Genomic DNA, 15,587 nt, shown 5'->3' with positions numbered 1-15,587 from the left:
CTTAACCTTTGTCTTGTTTTTAAAAAATCAGATTTGAAAGAACAGGGACCCTAGAAAGCCTGTGTTATGTAAATATTTAGCCAGGTAGATAGGGATAGTAAGCATTTTCTCTCAACACAAAACATGATTTATTTGCTAAAGCTGTAATCTTGTTTGATAATCTATCAGTTTATTATCAGCTATGTGGTGAGACATAATGCCACAGGGAGATAATCAAGAACCTTCACTTGATACTACAGGGTGGATTACAGTGGCTGGAGAAGGGGGACTCTTCTGGAGGGGATTATAAACATAGACTTTCTGTTTACAGTTGATTTCCTCCTAGCTGTAACCATTTTTCTCCCCTGCCTAGGTAAGTAGGTCATCTGAAAACCGCCAAAGAAGAGGAGTTTTTGCAGGTGGAGAACAACAAAACCTGCTTCTTTACCAGGTTCTATGTGTCCTTGTTTCATGCTCAGTGCATTTCTAAATCACAGAAAAAAAGAGATGAAGATGCTCCATTGAAGACAGTATTTAAAAACCAAGCAAACCCTAAACGGAAAAGTCCATTTTGAAAATAAAACAGGAACTTCTTCCACCCCACAGGTAACATCAGAATCCCGGAATATTAAGTTCAGCAAACTAAATTACCAAACTGAAATTTTAACACAACATTGATCTGTAAGCCTCTCAAGGATGTAATCTGTGGTTTCTGAATCAGAGGCAGCACCTTTGTAGGGTATCCTGAGAGATCCCCCCCCCCCCCCCCCCCACCACACTCATTCCCCCACCCTCCACCACCAGGTCAGTTGGAATGCATGGCCCCTGGAGGCAAAGAATTACCAGGGAGGAATAGTCATCCTTCAGTTCAGTTCAGTTCAATCGCTCAGTTGTGTCCGATTCTTTGCGACTCCATGGACTGTTGCACGCCAGGCCTCCCTGTCCATCACCAACTCCCGGAGTCTACCCAAACTCATGTCCATTGAGTCGGTGATGTCATCCAACCATCTCATCTAACCAGTTGTCCTAGAGGTCTGGAAAAAGGTGGTGGAATTTCTTTGCAACACTCATCTTTGACAACCCCATTTTTCTCTGCCTTGAGTTGATCTCTTCAGGATTGTCCACCATGCAGAAAGTCTCTACCTGAAAATTCTCAGGTCAAAGGCCTGTGGGGTTACTTCATTGACTTCTGGCTACTGAAAATAGAGGCTGTGTAGTTCTGCAGCTCTCTGCAATTAGAATGTATTCTGCTGTGTTATCTCACTTGAGACTTGCCTGAGATAAGCAGGTGAGGAAACCGAGTTCCAAAGAATTTAAGTGTTTAGCCCAAGTTTACACAATTGGTGATTTCTTTCCTTCTTTTGTTCCTTTCCTATCTTCTTGCTTTTCTCCTTTTAGTTCTCCTTGAAAGACATTCTCTGAAGAATGTCCCTGGACATTCTGGATATATCTGAAGCCAGATAGTTTTAAATCCCCGGCTGTGTATGACCTTGGGCAAGTTACTTATTTTGGTATGCCTTGGTCCTCACCAGTAAAATAAGGATATCAGTATTATTTACCTCATAGGGTTGTTGGGAGGATAAAACTAGTTGATACAAGTGTAGCATTTAGACTAACATCCAGCACATAGTAAATATTCAATAAGCTTTAGTTTTTTTTGCTACCGCTGTCGCTGCTTCCTTCCACTCCCTGCTTTGTCCTTTCATCAAACATTAATTGAATGTCCTCTCTCTAATCGGCATTGTGCTAGGCTGGGGAAGTGAGTAAGAGGGTGTCCTTTTTCCACGAGACTCACTGTTTACTAGGGGACAAGACACGAGATAAGTTTGGGAGAATGCCACATAACAGAGGTACGTCATGGCCTCTGTGTAATCACGCATGAGCTCTTTATTGGGTGCCCATGGTTATTTGGGAAGGCCTCGTGAAGGAGGAGACCTGTCATTTGAATTGAACATTGGAGATGAAGAGGAGTCCATGAGGCCAGTAGTCAATGGACACGCATTGCAGGCAGAGGGATCTGAGTTCAGGACTCCAGGGCCATATAAGAGACCACAGCAGGGCTTTGAATGAGAAGCTATTAGTTAGGGCCGCCATAACTAGATTCCACAGATGGGGTGGCTTAAAAAAAACCCAGAAATTAATATGCTCACAGTTCTGGAGGCCTGAAGTCCAGAAGTCTGCAGGTTTGGTTTCTTCTGAGGCATCTCTCCTTGGCTTGCCAGGCGCCTTCTCACTATGTCCTCTCATGGTCTTTTCTCTGTATCCTTATCTCTTTTTCTTTTAAGGCCACTTGTTATGTTGGATTAGGGCTCACTCATATGACCTCATTTACCTTAGTTACCTCTTTCAAGGCCCTGTCTCTAAATACATGAGTCACATTCTCACATACTAAGGGGTTAGGGCTTCCCCATATGAAAGTTTAGGGGGATGCAATTCAGCCCATAATAGAAGTCATCTGTTAAGCATGGCTGGAGTCAAGTGCATGTGAATGAGCATCAGGAAATGAAGCCAGAATGTCAGACAGTACCCAGATCTCGAAAGGCTTGGCTTCTCATCAGGCTAAGGAGGACATCAGAGTGGGTAGAAATGGGCATCACCACCACATTTCGGTGACCCTGGCCCCTTCAGGTTGCAGTGTGCAGGGCAGACTTACTGGAAGGAACCAGACTATGGTTATGTCAGAGGAGACACTGGTTTGGATTCCAGTTCTCTTCCACCTTGCCCCAAGGCATGTACAAGGTGGCAGCGATACCCTGGCATTAAGAGGGCCCCTGAGAACAAGGTTGTGTGGGTGTAGGGGGACAGCTGAATGCAGAAGATAGAGGCAGGTGTAGCTTCCAGTCTGTGGCAGGAGCAGCCCCTTTGGCTGTGTCAGCACCGATGGGGGTTTGCCAGGCTCACACAAGTGAAAAAGCACCCAAATAACAAATGAAGCAGGCTCTAGTTTTTCCTTTTCAACCAAAAGGCGCCCCTCAAGTGTTCCTAACATAATCACATATCTTACTACTGTATTTTGTAAATGAGAGAACAGCTTCCCTTGCATCCTCCTGCCAAGTAGAAGCGCACAGCAGCTTGTTGCTGGTGACAGTCAGAGAATGAGATAATTACTCCTCTACATTTGAGAATCCTGCTCAAACTCACACATTTCGAGGCAGAAAGGGACACTGTGTTTTGTGTAGTTGCCATTTAGATTAGTGGCTTGAAACAGGGGTGTGAGCAGGCTCTGGTTTTCCTTGTTTCTGGAGTAGCTGCTTGGTCATATCACTGCATCTCTCTTTTGTAAAATGAGGATATGTACTTGCATGTTCAGTCACTCAGTCACTGACTCTTTGGGACCCCATGTACTGTGGCCCACCAGACTTGTCTGTCCATGGGATTCTCCACCCATTCTTACAGGAGTGGGTTGCCATTTCCTTCTCCAGAGGATCTTCCCAACCCAGAGATCGAACCTGCATCTCCTGCATTGATGGGTAGATTCTTTACCACCGAGCCCTGCCCGGGAAGCCCAAAATGGGGATAATAATACGTCTATGACTAGGAGAGTGGTGAGGATTCACTGAGGGAATAGAGCCCTCAGTAGACCTTAATGCTTTATGCTAATGTTTATTCTCTGGATTAAGAGAAAGAAGCTTCAAGTTGCTTGTATTTTATAATTTTGGTGATTTGACAGAAAAGAGTAAGCATTTTTGCTTTTAATTCCAGTTCTCTACTGTATTAGGGCCTTGAGCAGAGCAATTGCAAATCCTGCTTTTACTGCCTGACTTGGTAAAGTGGGAAGTGGTCTCTCTCCCTCTCTCTCTCCCTTCTTTCTCCCTTTTCAGTTCCTCTTATCTCAGATGTAGAGATTAATTGGATGGGGTCCATGCTGTCTGCCAGGAAGACAGAAAGTGTGGAGCATCATCTGGGTGGGTTTGGGAAGCGCTAGATTCTCCTTCCTCTGCTTTTGACAAACAGAGTGACAGCCCATCGCTGTGTTTAAACAAGTTAATATGTATGTTCTTGACATAAGGAAGCACTCTAATCATGAAATACAGCTTGCATGTCATTTGGTTTTGAGATTTTATTGAGTACTACTAATCTTGACATATTTTGGTTGGCACCACATTCTTGGTGTAGTGGGTTAGCGTTGAATAGTTTGCAGACTCTGTGAAACAAAATCCCCATTTAATGGTTTAGTTTGGCTACATTTCGAAAATACACAAAAACATAATGCACTTCTATTTTATAGGGTTTTTTTCAGTTTGTGGCTTTGGTTTGGTTTTGGGTTTTTTTTTCCTTTTTCCTCGGTGCCTTGCTATTTTTTTCTTTTTCCTCTGTCTCTCTGTCTTTCTCTGTTTGTCTGTGTCTCTCTTTTCATGTTCCAGCTGCAGCAACCTACAAAGAAAGCGCCAAAGAAAGACTGATTGAACTGCAAGCAGAAGAATCCTCTTTGTACTCCTCGATGTCAAGAATGTGCCTACACCCTGGCCTAACGCTCTGAACCTTTTCATGTGAGTTGAGGGATTCAGAGCACAGGAAGGCCAACACGTAATGGAGTGACAAGTCTGAAGCTCCCCAGTAGAAGCACCTGGGCGAAATGTGCCATGAGACTTCAGTCAACACCAGCCCCCAATGTCACTGAACTCCATGACATCATTCCCGGGCAGGAAAAGTCAACAGGCCTCTGGCGCATTCTCCTAGTGCTTCCCTCCCTCCTTGTCCCTCCAGTTCCTAACCCAGGGACAATATTTAGAAAGCAGCGTTAGGCTCAGGCAGCCCACTCAATTACTTTGGCCAGAACCTTCCAGAGTACGTTTTGCTATTGCTTTTTGATGTAAACAGGGGTGCTTACAGTTGGCAGGGGATGTTCTTTCTGGTTTAATTATGCAAGGCATAATTATAGTTCCAGGGTCTGGAAGTAGCATAGAGTTCTTTGGAGAACTTCACAGGGATTTTTCTGTTATGACATAGTTTATCTGGAAAAAAAAAAAGTAACACAAGTCATTTCCAAAAAGGAAAAAATAACACTATTCATGCTAGTGTTCCATTCCATATTGAGTAGATCATGAAATTGGAGTAGATTGTTTTCAGGGGTGGGGGTGTCTCAAAATATTGAACTCATGTAATGGTGGGAAAATCTGTATGAATGCTGATGAATGGCCATGGATGGAGAAGTATATAAAAATAGATGCATTTACTTAGGAAGGCAATAATGAAGCATCCAGTTGTATCTGAGTGTGTTAGAACCCTGGGCCCCGGGGATGTGGAAAAAGATAAGCTGACCTGAACCTGAGTCATAAAATTCCTGCTGCCCCCAGATGTTCAGTTAGAGGGTACTTCGTTACTCTGCTGATGTAGCGAGAAATCGCAGAACTGCCAGGGTAATGGAGAGAACAGTGACCGAGGTGGAGAGCTAGGGCTGTTTCTCTGTTATGAAACATGTTTTTATAGGTAATTCTGATGTACGGTAGGTATTAAATAGAGCAACTGAAAGATGTTTTATTTTAGATTACTGCTAGAGTGATATTTTCCCCATGGCACTAATAATCTGGCAGCTTTCACAAGCCCATTTTGCCTCCCAGCTCCTCACGAGCTCTGTCTATGCTGGCATCGGGGTGAGCCCTTGAATCAAAATTTCTGCCTGACAAAAGGAGAGAATCACCTTTACTATCTGTGCTTGTGATATGATGCTTTTTTTCTTTTTGAGAGGAGTAAGATATTGCTCCGTTCTGCAGCTACAATTTACAGAAAGAGATATATTTCTGGACAGCCCTGAGTGGGGGAAAAAAAAGCATTTCAAGAACGGCATTTTGTAATTGAGTGATCATTTAAGACACCCCTTTATGCGTGTACCCTGGTTTGAAAGCCAGGGGACATACCGTTTCAGCCTAACATCTCAGCTGTCTGCATCACACAGGACGTACAATCCTTGTTCAACAGTGTGCTTCTTGCGTACTTCAAGAGCTGTCATAGGAACAACAATACGAGGCCTGTTGTTGAAACCACATCGTTTCCATCACAGAGGGAAAAAAAAAGTAATAAGGTCACTGTGAGCTTGGAGCATTGTTGGGGTTGAGGCTGCTCAAATTATTTCATTCATGTTCAGATTTAAGGAGATGAGAAACATATTGCAGAAGGCAAGTTATTTTATATCTGCCCCTTCCCCCACTGTAATACTGCCTGCCAGTCTCCCAACCTCTTTTAGCTGGAGGGCCTGTCCTCTCTGCCACCCCACCCCCATCCCACTCTACTGGTTGTGTGTGTGTGTTTTTTTTTTTTTCAATTTGTTAAGATGCTAAAATCTGCTTTATGTGATTTATGAAGGAACTTGAAGCGATTAGCTTCACAGTGCATGAAAATTCCTCAGGTTCAGGGGCGGATGGCCAATCTGTTACACTGTTTGCCTGGGCTGGATGGGAGCATGAGCAGCTCAGAGCCATAAGGAGATTGTGTTGAGTTATTAAACACTTGTGGTAAAGCTGCTTATTGTTAATTCCCTGATGTCCTGCTGAAGCGATAGGATAAAATCAGATCGGATTAGATCAAAGAGCCTGGGAGCCAGCCTTTGGAGCAGATTCATTTAATCAATAAAGAGACCTCCTGAGCGAGGGGGGAGAGAGTCAGGGCAGTCCTGGTCGCTCAGGAGATTAAGATGGGGGTTGGGGACAATGGTGGGAAAGAAATAACAATTTATCTGTATTTATTTTGCTCTTCTTTTGGAAGTGTGATGGTTCTCTCAAACATTTTAGCCACACTCACCAAAGGGTTTAAATGTTTCTTTAAGATTTCATTACTCCCCATACTCCATAAACCAAGGGGTTATTTAAAACAACAACAACACAACTTCTGTTCCATAAAAGGTATTTCCACAAAAGCAATTTAGGCTTAAATGATTCCCCAAGAAACAATAATCTCTTATGAGTTAATCTGCAAAATTTCCTATTGTCCCTTTGCCAGAAGAAATAATAGAGAAACAGCAAAAGGCGAAAGTCTTTCCCCACCACCCCCTTTGTATTCTCCCTAACGCCTACCTCCCAACACCCCTCCACCCCCCACCCCCGCCAGTAATTATAAAGCCTTGTGTGTTAAGAGGTATGATGCCGAGTCCTTCATCCATGATTAACACTTAAACCGATGCATATTCATTCATCTCTTAGCTCCACCAAACCCAACTAAAATGAGGACTTGCCAAGAAGGAAGTGACACCCATTAGAAAGTTAACCACAGAAAATGAGGGAAAAAATGAAGGATGGAGCAAATTAGGGATGCAAGTCCCTCAATCGTTATTGGTCTTAATGGTATTATAAAAATGATGTCGGCTTTTACCAGGAATAATTTATATTCTGAATTAAATAAGGATATGTATCTATAAATCCATTCTATAAAACTTAATTTTCCATCTAGATATGCTGATTACTTCAGGCCTGGCATACCTTTACCGGTTGTTAATTACCGCAGGATGGTTTAACACTATTTTCCAAATCAGCATGCATGCATAAAATGACTGCAATCCAATTTGACACATTATTAGTGATGATTATTGTCATAGATAAATTAGATTGAACAGAAAATAACCTTCATCCTTAGCATGTTTTAGCTCTCAGAATTAATGTGATTTGGTGAACACATATAAATAAAAATCTGATGAGTCCCTGCTGACTACAGGGCCTGCTGGTGCTGAAGTGTATCAATTTCATGCAGATGATGAATTCCTTAAGCATTCAATGATAATCATGCTTGATTTGACAAGACTTTCTCATGCTATTTTAGGGCCTTAATTTTCTGTGAAGTTCTGTCAAGTGCTCATCAAGCACCCACTTATCTCCGTATCTTAACCTGGCAGCCAATCACAAGGTTGCCTAACAGTACAGCTACCGAGTGCCAGCCCATTAATATTCGAGTCATGTGACTGTCCAAGAAGAGAAACCAATCAATGGCTGATTAACATTCAGGTCACATGACTCCTGAGGAGAGTAAATGAGTTACACAGTAAGACATCAAACAAATTTTCATCTTGAAAGAGTGATTGCTTTTTCTGCTGCTGTGATGTTTGTCAAATTCGCTCTAGCCTTGTCCAATTAAGCTCCATGAGCTGAATTAATAATGAAGAGATGTAAGCCCCGCGCCAGCATGAGAGCTGTGAGTGGTGCCATGGAATAAGAACTGCTAAAAAAAATTTCTTAGAATGATTGAAAAATCACATCTGGATAACTGGAATAATTACTTTTGCAATCTTGATGCTGTTTTGTACTCTCCAGTGCAAAAGTGTGAACTAGATTATGCTGGGATGTGGTACTTGTTTTGAGTTATGCTTTGAAGATGAAGGTGGTTTGGGGTTTAGAATGATTTTGAGAGCATTACGCAAATACATGTTAATTGGATTATTGTTTGTGACCCTAGTAATGAATTTCATTTGCACACTCAATTATGTTCTGGGGACTTCTAGAGATAAAGATCTCTCAAGATTTTTTAAACTATTTGTAGAAGGAAAGGAGATTATTGTGTGTTCTCTTTCTTGTCCTGGATGGAAGAAAGGACTAAACCAAGAACTTTAGAGAAAGTTTGTGTGTATTGGTGTGTGTGCTGTTTATTTTATTAACATTCACGGGTTAGTAAATCAAATTCACTGGATTGTTTCAAAATACACAGGTGAACCTCATGAAAATTTCAGAAAAAAAAAAAAAAGATGCTGTCTTACTGATAATAGCCAATGGCAGCTTTCTTATAGTTTCCAGGAAAGTTCTTTCCAATCACAAAGTCAATTGCATTCATTGCAGCGCAGATGCCCTACTAAATTCAGGTGACATGTTTAGAATAGAGAGCCTTTGACTAATAAAGTGTTCATTCTTTCCCTGAAGGGAGTGAGACTTGACTAATGGTTTATTGGAATTATCAAAGAGTGTCAAATCCCTCTTAATAAGTTTCAGCATGAAATTAACCAAATTCCCAAAGGCCTTTCTAAAACAGTATAGTCAAATAAAAGGTGTTGGGAGTGCTGGAAAGAGTGTTAAAGCCAGTTACTTGGAAGTGATGAGAAATAAATCTAACTGTAGGCAGGAGGCAATGTTTATGTGTACAGTTAATAACCTTCTTAATGGGACTTCTTGGCTTGGTGATTCCCGTATGGGGAGGAAAGTGAGGTGGGGAACACAGGGTAGGCGAAGGGCCATAAGTCAATTCCCAGCACTGTTAGTCAAGGGTGGAAATTGCAAAGAGAGAAGCAATGAATTTAAAAGCCCCAGCAAGCAGAGAAAGTGGAAGGAGAGCTGTTCTAGGCGAGGAGGTAGATGGGGAGCGATTGAGAGTCCAAGTTGGAGCATCCTAATGGAAGGAAAACCTACTTTTTCCTAAGGATAAGGAACTCCACCAGTCCCTGGAGAGTGATTCCTTTCTGACTAACAACTTTCAAAATAATGTAATTGTTAATAACTCCTCAGGGTGAGGCCCCAAAAGAGGCATATGATAGAAATATGTTGTTTTGTTTTAAAGTAAAAGTAGAGATCCCAATCTCAAGGCTCAAAATGAATTTCAGATAACCTGTGAAAACACAGCTCTGAGTTTATGAAAAGATCCGCGGTACCCAAGGTAATGTATGTTTAACTGATATTCTTTGCCTGGATGTTTTACCCTTGACTTGCTCTGCAGCAAACTGGCAGCCTGGAACTCTGCTTACATTTCACTCCACAGGCAGTGTAGCCGCTTCCTACCAGCACCCCCGCTTCCTGACACTCGAGAGCCCTGGCTCGGTGGCGGTAGAAGGCCCTGAATAAAAGCGTTTTCCACTTTCTGCATAACTTTACATAATTAATAGTTTTCCAGGCAAACTATTGTTTGCCTTAATTGTTGTTTCAACAGCTGTTTTCATTAAATTGTAAAGCCCGCTGTGTCGAATCCTTGGAGCCCACTATTGATAACAAGAACAGCCCTGAAGCTTGCTCTAGAGGCAGAGTTTGTTCCCTGCCAAGCTGGAAGACTGTCCTGAAGTTACTTGAAAAATAAGGCCTATAGTGGGACTGGTTGTGTAGCTAATCCATTAGGCTTTTCAAAAGAGCTATGCTCTGTACCCTTATGGCTAGATTGACCCAACAACCAATCAATGCCTTTATTTGCTGCGTGGCTGCCCCTGAAGGGTCTTAGAGCTGGTCCAACTCCTAATCAAAGCCTCCATCAGTACTGGGGCCTTGATGACATAAATGGCCAAACTTTCAACGCGGTTGGCTCCGGTCCAGTCACACCATTTTGAAGATACAAAGAGGCTGTGTTGCACGGTGGAATTCATTTTCTTGTTTACTTCCTCCAGAAACAAGAGCATCATCAGCACGCTCAGTGCATCGGATCAGACCGCGGAGCTGTTGACAGAAGCTTGGCGAGGCTTGCCAGCTTTCCACACGAAATGCTGGCTTTCTTCTCACACACCCCCTACCGTTTGTGTCTCTGCCAATTGTAGCACATCAGAGCGGCCATTGAGATAATGACCGTGAAGTCTCATGATACACTTTGATGAAGTGTAACATTTTTTAAAGGATTTTTGTCTGTGCCAAAATGATCGAGGCAGCTGACTAAAAATCACACCATCAAAATCAAGGCTGATTGATGAACAGCAGGCAGAGGCATGAGTCTCCCCAGAGAAGATGGGTGGGGGGAGGGGTGATACTTTGCAGCCAAAGTGTCTTTCTTTCCTTGTCTATGTGCAGCACAGATTTTTTTTGTTAAAGTCATCTTTGTTTCAGATGAATTTATATCAGTGACTGATGCTTCAGCCTTCAACATTTTTTAATTCTTTTTTTCCTATCAACCCCCAGAAATTAGAAGGAGTAATTCCTTTCTGACAGTTCCTTACTAATGACTTAGAAAATAATGTTGTCGTTAACAACTTGGTGTTGATTGGGAAAAGCACATGGGGTATTTCAGGGCAACACAGGTTTTTTATGTCAGAGGCTGACCCGAGTGTAATGTTTTGGTAAATCTGGATTTCTCTAGTTTACCTGGAATGAGAATATGATACTCAGAGGTGGTTCTGAGCCAACGAAAACTCAAATCAAGCCAGTGTTAAAAAAACAAAATCAATTAAATTTTAAAAATTTATTCAAGAAGTTATGGAATGGGCAGCATCTAATCTAGCAGATAGAAAGGATCTCCAAGGAGCTGTACACAATGAAAGACTTTTGTAGGCAGACGGAAGCAGGAACAAAAAGTAGATTGGTTGGGGCCAGGCCACTTTCCTTTAGGGGATGTCAGGGGTCTGTCAGGATGAGGTTGTTAGATAGTATTACCTACTCAATGGATGAATCTGAGCAAATTCTAGGAGATAGTGGAGGACAGAGGAGCCTGGCATGCTGCAGTCCATGCAGTTGGAAAGAGTTATATAGGACTTAGCGACTGAACAACAACAAGGTAGGTCACCTCACTGATGTTAGGCAGATAACAGGTAACCTCACTAATGTTATTTAGGTGATTCCTGATGGACTAGTTTAAGATTCTATCTCTGGGAGGGACCAAAACTGTAATTAAATCTTGGTTTGGTGATGTGGGATATAGCATAAGCCACTCCATTTTGGACTTGTTGTAATTTTTTTTTTTACCCAATAACAATGTATATGAAGACTGTGAGCTTCTTTGCGAGAAAAATCGTGTGTTTAACTTACTATCCAGTTCATCATGACTACTGTTTATTGAATACCTGCTTAGTATCAGATAACTAAAGTATACACATAGTGAGAATTTTCACATAGTGGCCATGATCTTTAAACTCCATTTTATCACCACCATTTTAGTTGAGGAAACCAAGGTCCAAGGGAGGAACCCGAGGCCTTGAGATGTTAAGTAACTTGGTCAAGTCCAAAGACTTGGGAAGTGGGAAAGGCAGGGTAGGACCTGTGTGCTTGCTCACGAGATGTGCTGTCTCTGCCTCTGAGGTTGACTGCTTCCATTGTACACCTGATAGAGCTCATTAAACGGTGCTCAGTGGGAGAAGAGGAAGCAATTTGTGGTTGAATTGGTAAAGGCAACAAATGAAGTGGGTTTACAGTTTGCTAGTCTCACCTCTCGGAGAAAGCAATGGCACCCCACTCCAGTACTCTTGCCTGGAAAATCTCATGGGTGGAGGAGCCTGGTAGGCTGCAGTCCATGGGGTCGCGAAGAGTCAGACATGACTGAGCGACTTCACTTTCACTTTTCATTTTCATGCATTGGAGAAGGAAATGGCAACCCACTCCAGTGTTCTTGCTTGGAGAATCCCAGGGATGGCAGAGCCTGGTGGGCTGCCGTCTATGGGGTTGCACTGAGTCGGACACGACTGAAGCAACTTTGCAGCAGCAGCAGCAGCAGCATTCTCACCTCTAAGCTTTGCAAGAAGACATGAGCTACACACATGCTCAGAGACCAGGTTCGATTGACTGAAGCTCTTGTGAGGTTTTGGCTAACCTCTGTCTCTTTGTAGATTCTTTTCATTCAGGGTTACAGCTGAGGACAGGTCCAACTCCTGGGAGGAAATGTGGTTGATGAGCTTTAGGACTTCTCAGAATGTCACAGTTCAAGAGACACCTGTGCTGAAGCAAGTGCAAAAACCACAAGTGCAAAGAGGTGACAGTTCAGTTACCTTTAGGCTCTTTGTTTCTGCTTCTGGAGCAAGAATATATGTTAAAGTGGGGTGGAGGGCTGGAAACTGAGAGAAGAGTAAGAGTAAAGGAAGTCGAAGGTATAGGGGAATAGTGATTAAAAAAAACTCTTATGTTTGGATGTGGAAATGAGAGTCCCTTGGGCTTCTTTTAAATGTCTTCGTACTGTTCCCTAAGTACAGTCAAATAAAAGGTAACAAAAGCTCAGACAGCAGAACAACGGCACCAAGCTAATTTTGTGCACACATTACATGGAACAAACTGCAGGGTTTCATTACCCTCTTTCCAAAGAAAGTATATTTCAAGAACTGAGATAGATTCATCCCAGTTTGCACTAGATTTTTTTTTTTAACTAATTATTTAGACTTTAAAAAGAAGCAGCACATCAAACCCAAGTTTTGCTAAGAAGTTTTGGCAACCAAATGCATACACCTGTGGCCCTGTGAAAGAAAAAGGACTGCAAAGGCTAGGAGAGGGGAGAAGTTGGGGAAGGCATCTCATTGCTAGAAGTCAGGCAGGAGTTACATTATCCATTTGCCCAAGAAATGATGGACCCAGAGGTGTTCAGAGAGTTCTTTTAGCCTTCCTTCTGTACCAAAGTATGGGCACATGCATTTTATAGAGTGTGAGTATTCTATTGGGAGAGTGGATCACAAACTCATTAGTTCTTTTCATGTAGAAAGTACTCACACTCTAAAGGAAGAGGGCTCTAGCCTATTTCTTTCAGGAGCCATTGAATGAGAGAGCTACAGAAATCCACTTGACTTTAAAGAAAACTCTCACTATCTGTTTGAGCCCATCCCTTAACCTCACTTTCCTCATTTGTAATATGATGGCTTTATATTCTCTGAATCCCTCCCAGCACTAAAAGTGGATAGCTTTGGAAGGCGAATGCCTTTCATTCCTACTGATTCTACAGGATCTTGAAACTAATTGAATGAGACCAAATTGACAAATAAAAAGATCTATTTGTTACTTTCCAAAAGGCTCCCTTCCCAGCCTTACTCAAGCTAGAGTTTCTTGAAGTGTGGTCTCTGGACCTAGGGCATCAGCCTTACCTGAAATGCAAATGACCAAGCCTCCTCCATCACTTACTGAATTAGAAACTGGAAATAGGATTCAGCCATTTGCACTTCCTACTGCACATAGGAAGCATCATTATGAACAAAGCTTTGTGGATCACAACAAACTGAGGAAAATTCTTAAAGAGCTGGGAATACCAGACCACCTGACCTGCCTCCTGAGAAATCTGTACTCAGGTCAGGAAGCAACAGTTAGAACTGGACATGGAACAACAGACTGGTTCCATATAGGAAAAGGAGTACATCAAGGCTGTATATTGCCATCCTGCTTATTTAACTTCTATGCAGAGTACATCATGAGAAACACTGGGCTGGATGAAGCCCAAGCTGGAATCAAGATTGCTGGGAGAAATATCAATAACCTCAGATATGCAGATGACACCACCCTTGTGGCAGAAAGTGAAGAACTAAGGAGCCTCTTGATAAAAGTGAAAGAGGAGAGTGAAAATGTTGGCTTAAGTTTCAACATTCAGAAAATGAAGATCATGGCATCAGGTTCCATAACTTCATGGCAAATAGATGGACAGTGGAAATGGTGAGAGACTTTATTTTGGAGGGCTCCCAAATCACTGCAAATGGTGACTGCAGCCATGAAATTATAAGATACTTGCTCCTTGGGAGAAAAGCTATGACCAATCTAGCCAGTAGTCTTGCCTGGAAAATGCCATGGACAGAGGAGCCTGGTAGGCTGCAGTCCATGGGGTCGCAAAGAGTCGGACATGACTGAGCGACTTCACTTTCACTTTTTCACTTTCATGCATTGGAGAAGGAAATGGCAACCCACTCCAGTATTCTTGCCTGGAGAATCCCAGGGACGGGGGAACCTGGTGGGCTGCCATCTATGGGGTCGGACACGACTGAAGTGACTTAGCAGCAGCAGACAGCATATTGAAAAGCAGAGATGTTACTTTGTCAACAAAGGTCTGTCTAGTCAAGGCTCTGGTTTGACTAGTGGTCATGTATGGATGTGAGAGTTGGACTATGAAGAAAACTGAGCGCTGAAGAACTGACGCTTTTGAACTGTGATGTTAGAGAAGACTCTTGAGAGTCGCTTGGACTGCAAGGAGATCCAACCAGTCCATCCTAAAGGAGATCAGTCCTGAGTGTTCATTGGAAGGACTGATGTTGAAGCTGAAACTCCAATACTTTGGCCACCTGATGCAAAGAGCTGGCTCATTGGAAAAGACCCTGATGCTGGGAAAGATTGAGGGCAGGAGGAGAAGGGGATGACAGAGGATGAGATGGCTGGATGGCATCACCGACTCAGTGGAGATGAGTCTGGGTAAACCCTGGGGGTTGGTGATGGACAGGGACGCCTGGCCTGCTGCAGTCCATGGGGTTGCAAAGAGTCAGACACAACTGAACGACTGAACTGAACTGAACTGATCTGCACTTTTACCAGCCCTCCAAGTAATTTTGATGCTTGCTCAGTTCCCAGACCACTTACTTGCTCTAGCTGTCCCAGCTGCCTGACATGACTTTTTTTGAAGTCTGTTTGAGACCTAGCTCAAATATTTCTTTTTTCAAGAAGCTTTTCATGCATCCCCCAAATGAAATTAAATTCTTTTCCTAGTGCCTCGGACCATTTCCCTTCTCCCTCTGTCAGGCTTCTCATCTGCTGTAACTGTGTGTGTGCCCATGATGTGGAGTCTGACAGGGTGTGGTAAGCAGCCTCTAAAATGGCCGTCAATGATACCCATTTGTTTTCCTCCTCTTGAGTGTGAGTTGGTCTAAGTAAGGCTTATTTCTGTGGCAGAAGCAATGGGATGTCAATTCTAAAATAAGGTCACACAATGACTGGTGACCATCTTGGTTATATTCTTTCACTTGTCCTGCCTCCCTCTTCTTTCTTTCTCTCACTCCTTCCCTCCCTCCTCTTCTTCCTCAGCTTTCTCCTCTCTCTTCCTGCCTCATCACCCCTTCCATCCAG

General features: G+C 42.8%; 1 protein-coding gene and 1 long non-coding RNA gene across 4 annotated transcripts in view; one reads left to right on the top strand and one right to left on the bottom strand.

Moving 5' to 3' along the window:
• LOC121818625 (spermatogenesis-associated protein 31D4-like) overlaps positions 1-15,587 on the top strand; it is a 201,702-nt gene that overhangs the window by 100,011 nt on the left and 86,104 nt on the right. Inside the window, exon 4 of one of the 3 annotated variants that reach the window (XR_009599544.1) lies at positions 353-15,235. The exons of the other annotated variants lie outside the window; for them this stretch is intronic. The gene's annotated coding sequence lies outside the window, so the exon portion shown is untranslated. Of the gene's footprint in view, positions 1-352; positions 15,236-15,587 lie in introns of those variants that run through there. 3 annotated transcript variants of the gene reach the window in all.
• On the bottom strand, positions 4,244-9,700 carry LOC121818626 (uncharacterized). The gene is made up of 4 exons (XR_006058640.2): positions 9,632-9,700; positions 5,838-5,922; positions 4,811-4,934; positions 4,244-4,353 (listed from the first exon to the last, which is right to left on the bottom strand). It is a non-coding gene; the product is annotated as an uncharacterized LOC121818626 (long non-coding RNA).

Source organism: Ovis aries, chromosome 2 (genome assembly GCF_016772045.2).
Source record: "Ovis aries strain OAR_USU_Benz2616 breed Rambouillet chromosome 2, ARS-UI_Ramb_v3.0, whole genome shotgun sequence".
NCBI classification, from domain to species: domain Eukaryota; kingdom Metazoa; phylum Chordata; class Mammalia; order Artiodactyla; family Bovidae; genus Ovis; species Ovis aries.
The sequence above is the reverse complement of the archived record's forward strand: the minus strand, read 5'-3'. Positions and strand labels throughout refer to the sequence as shown.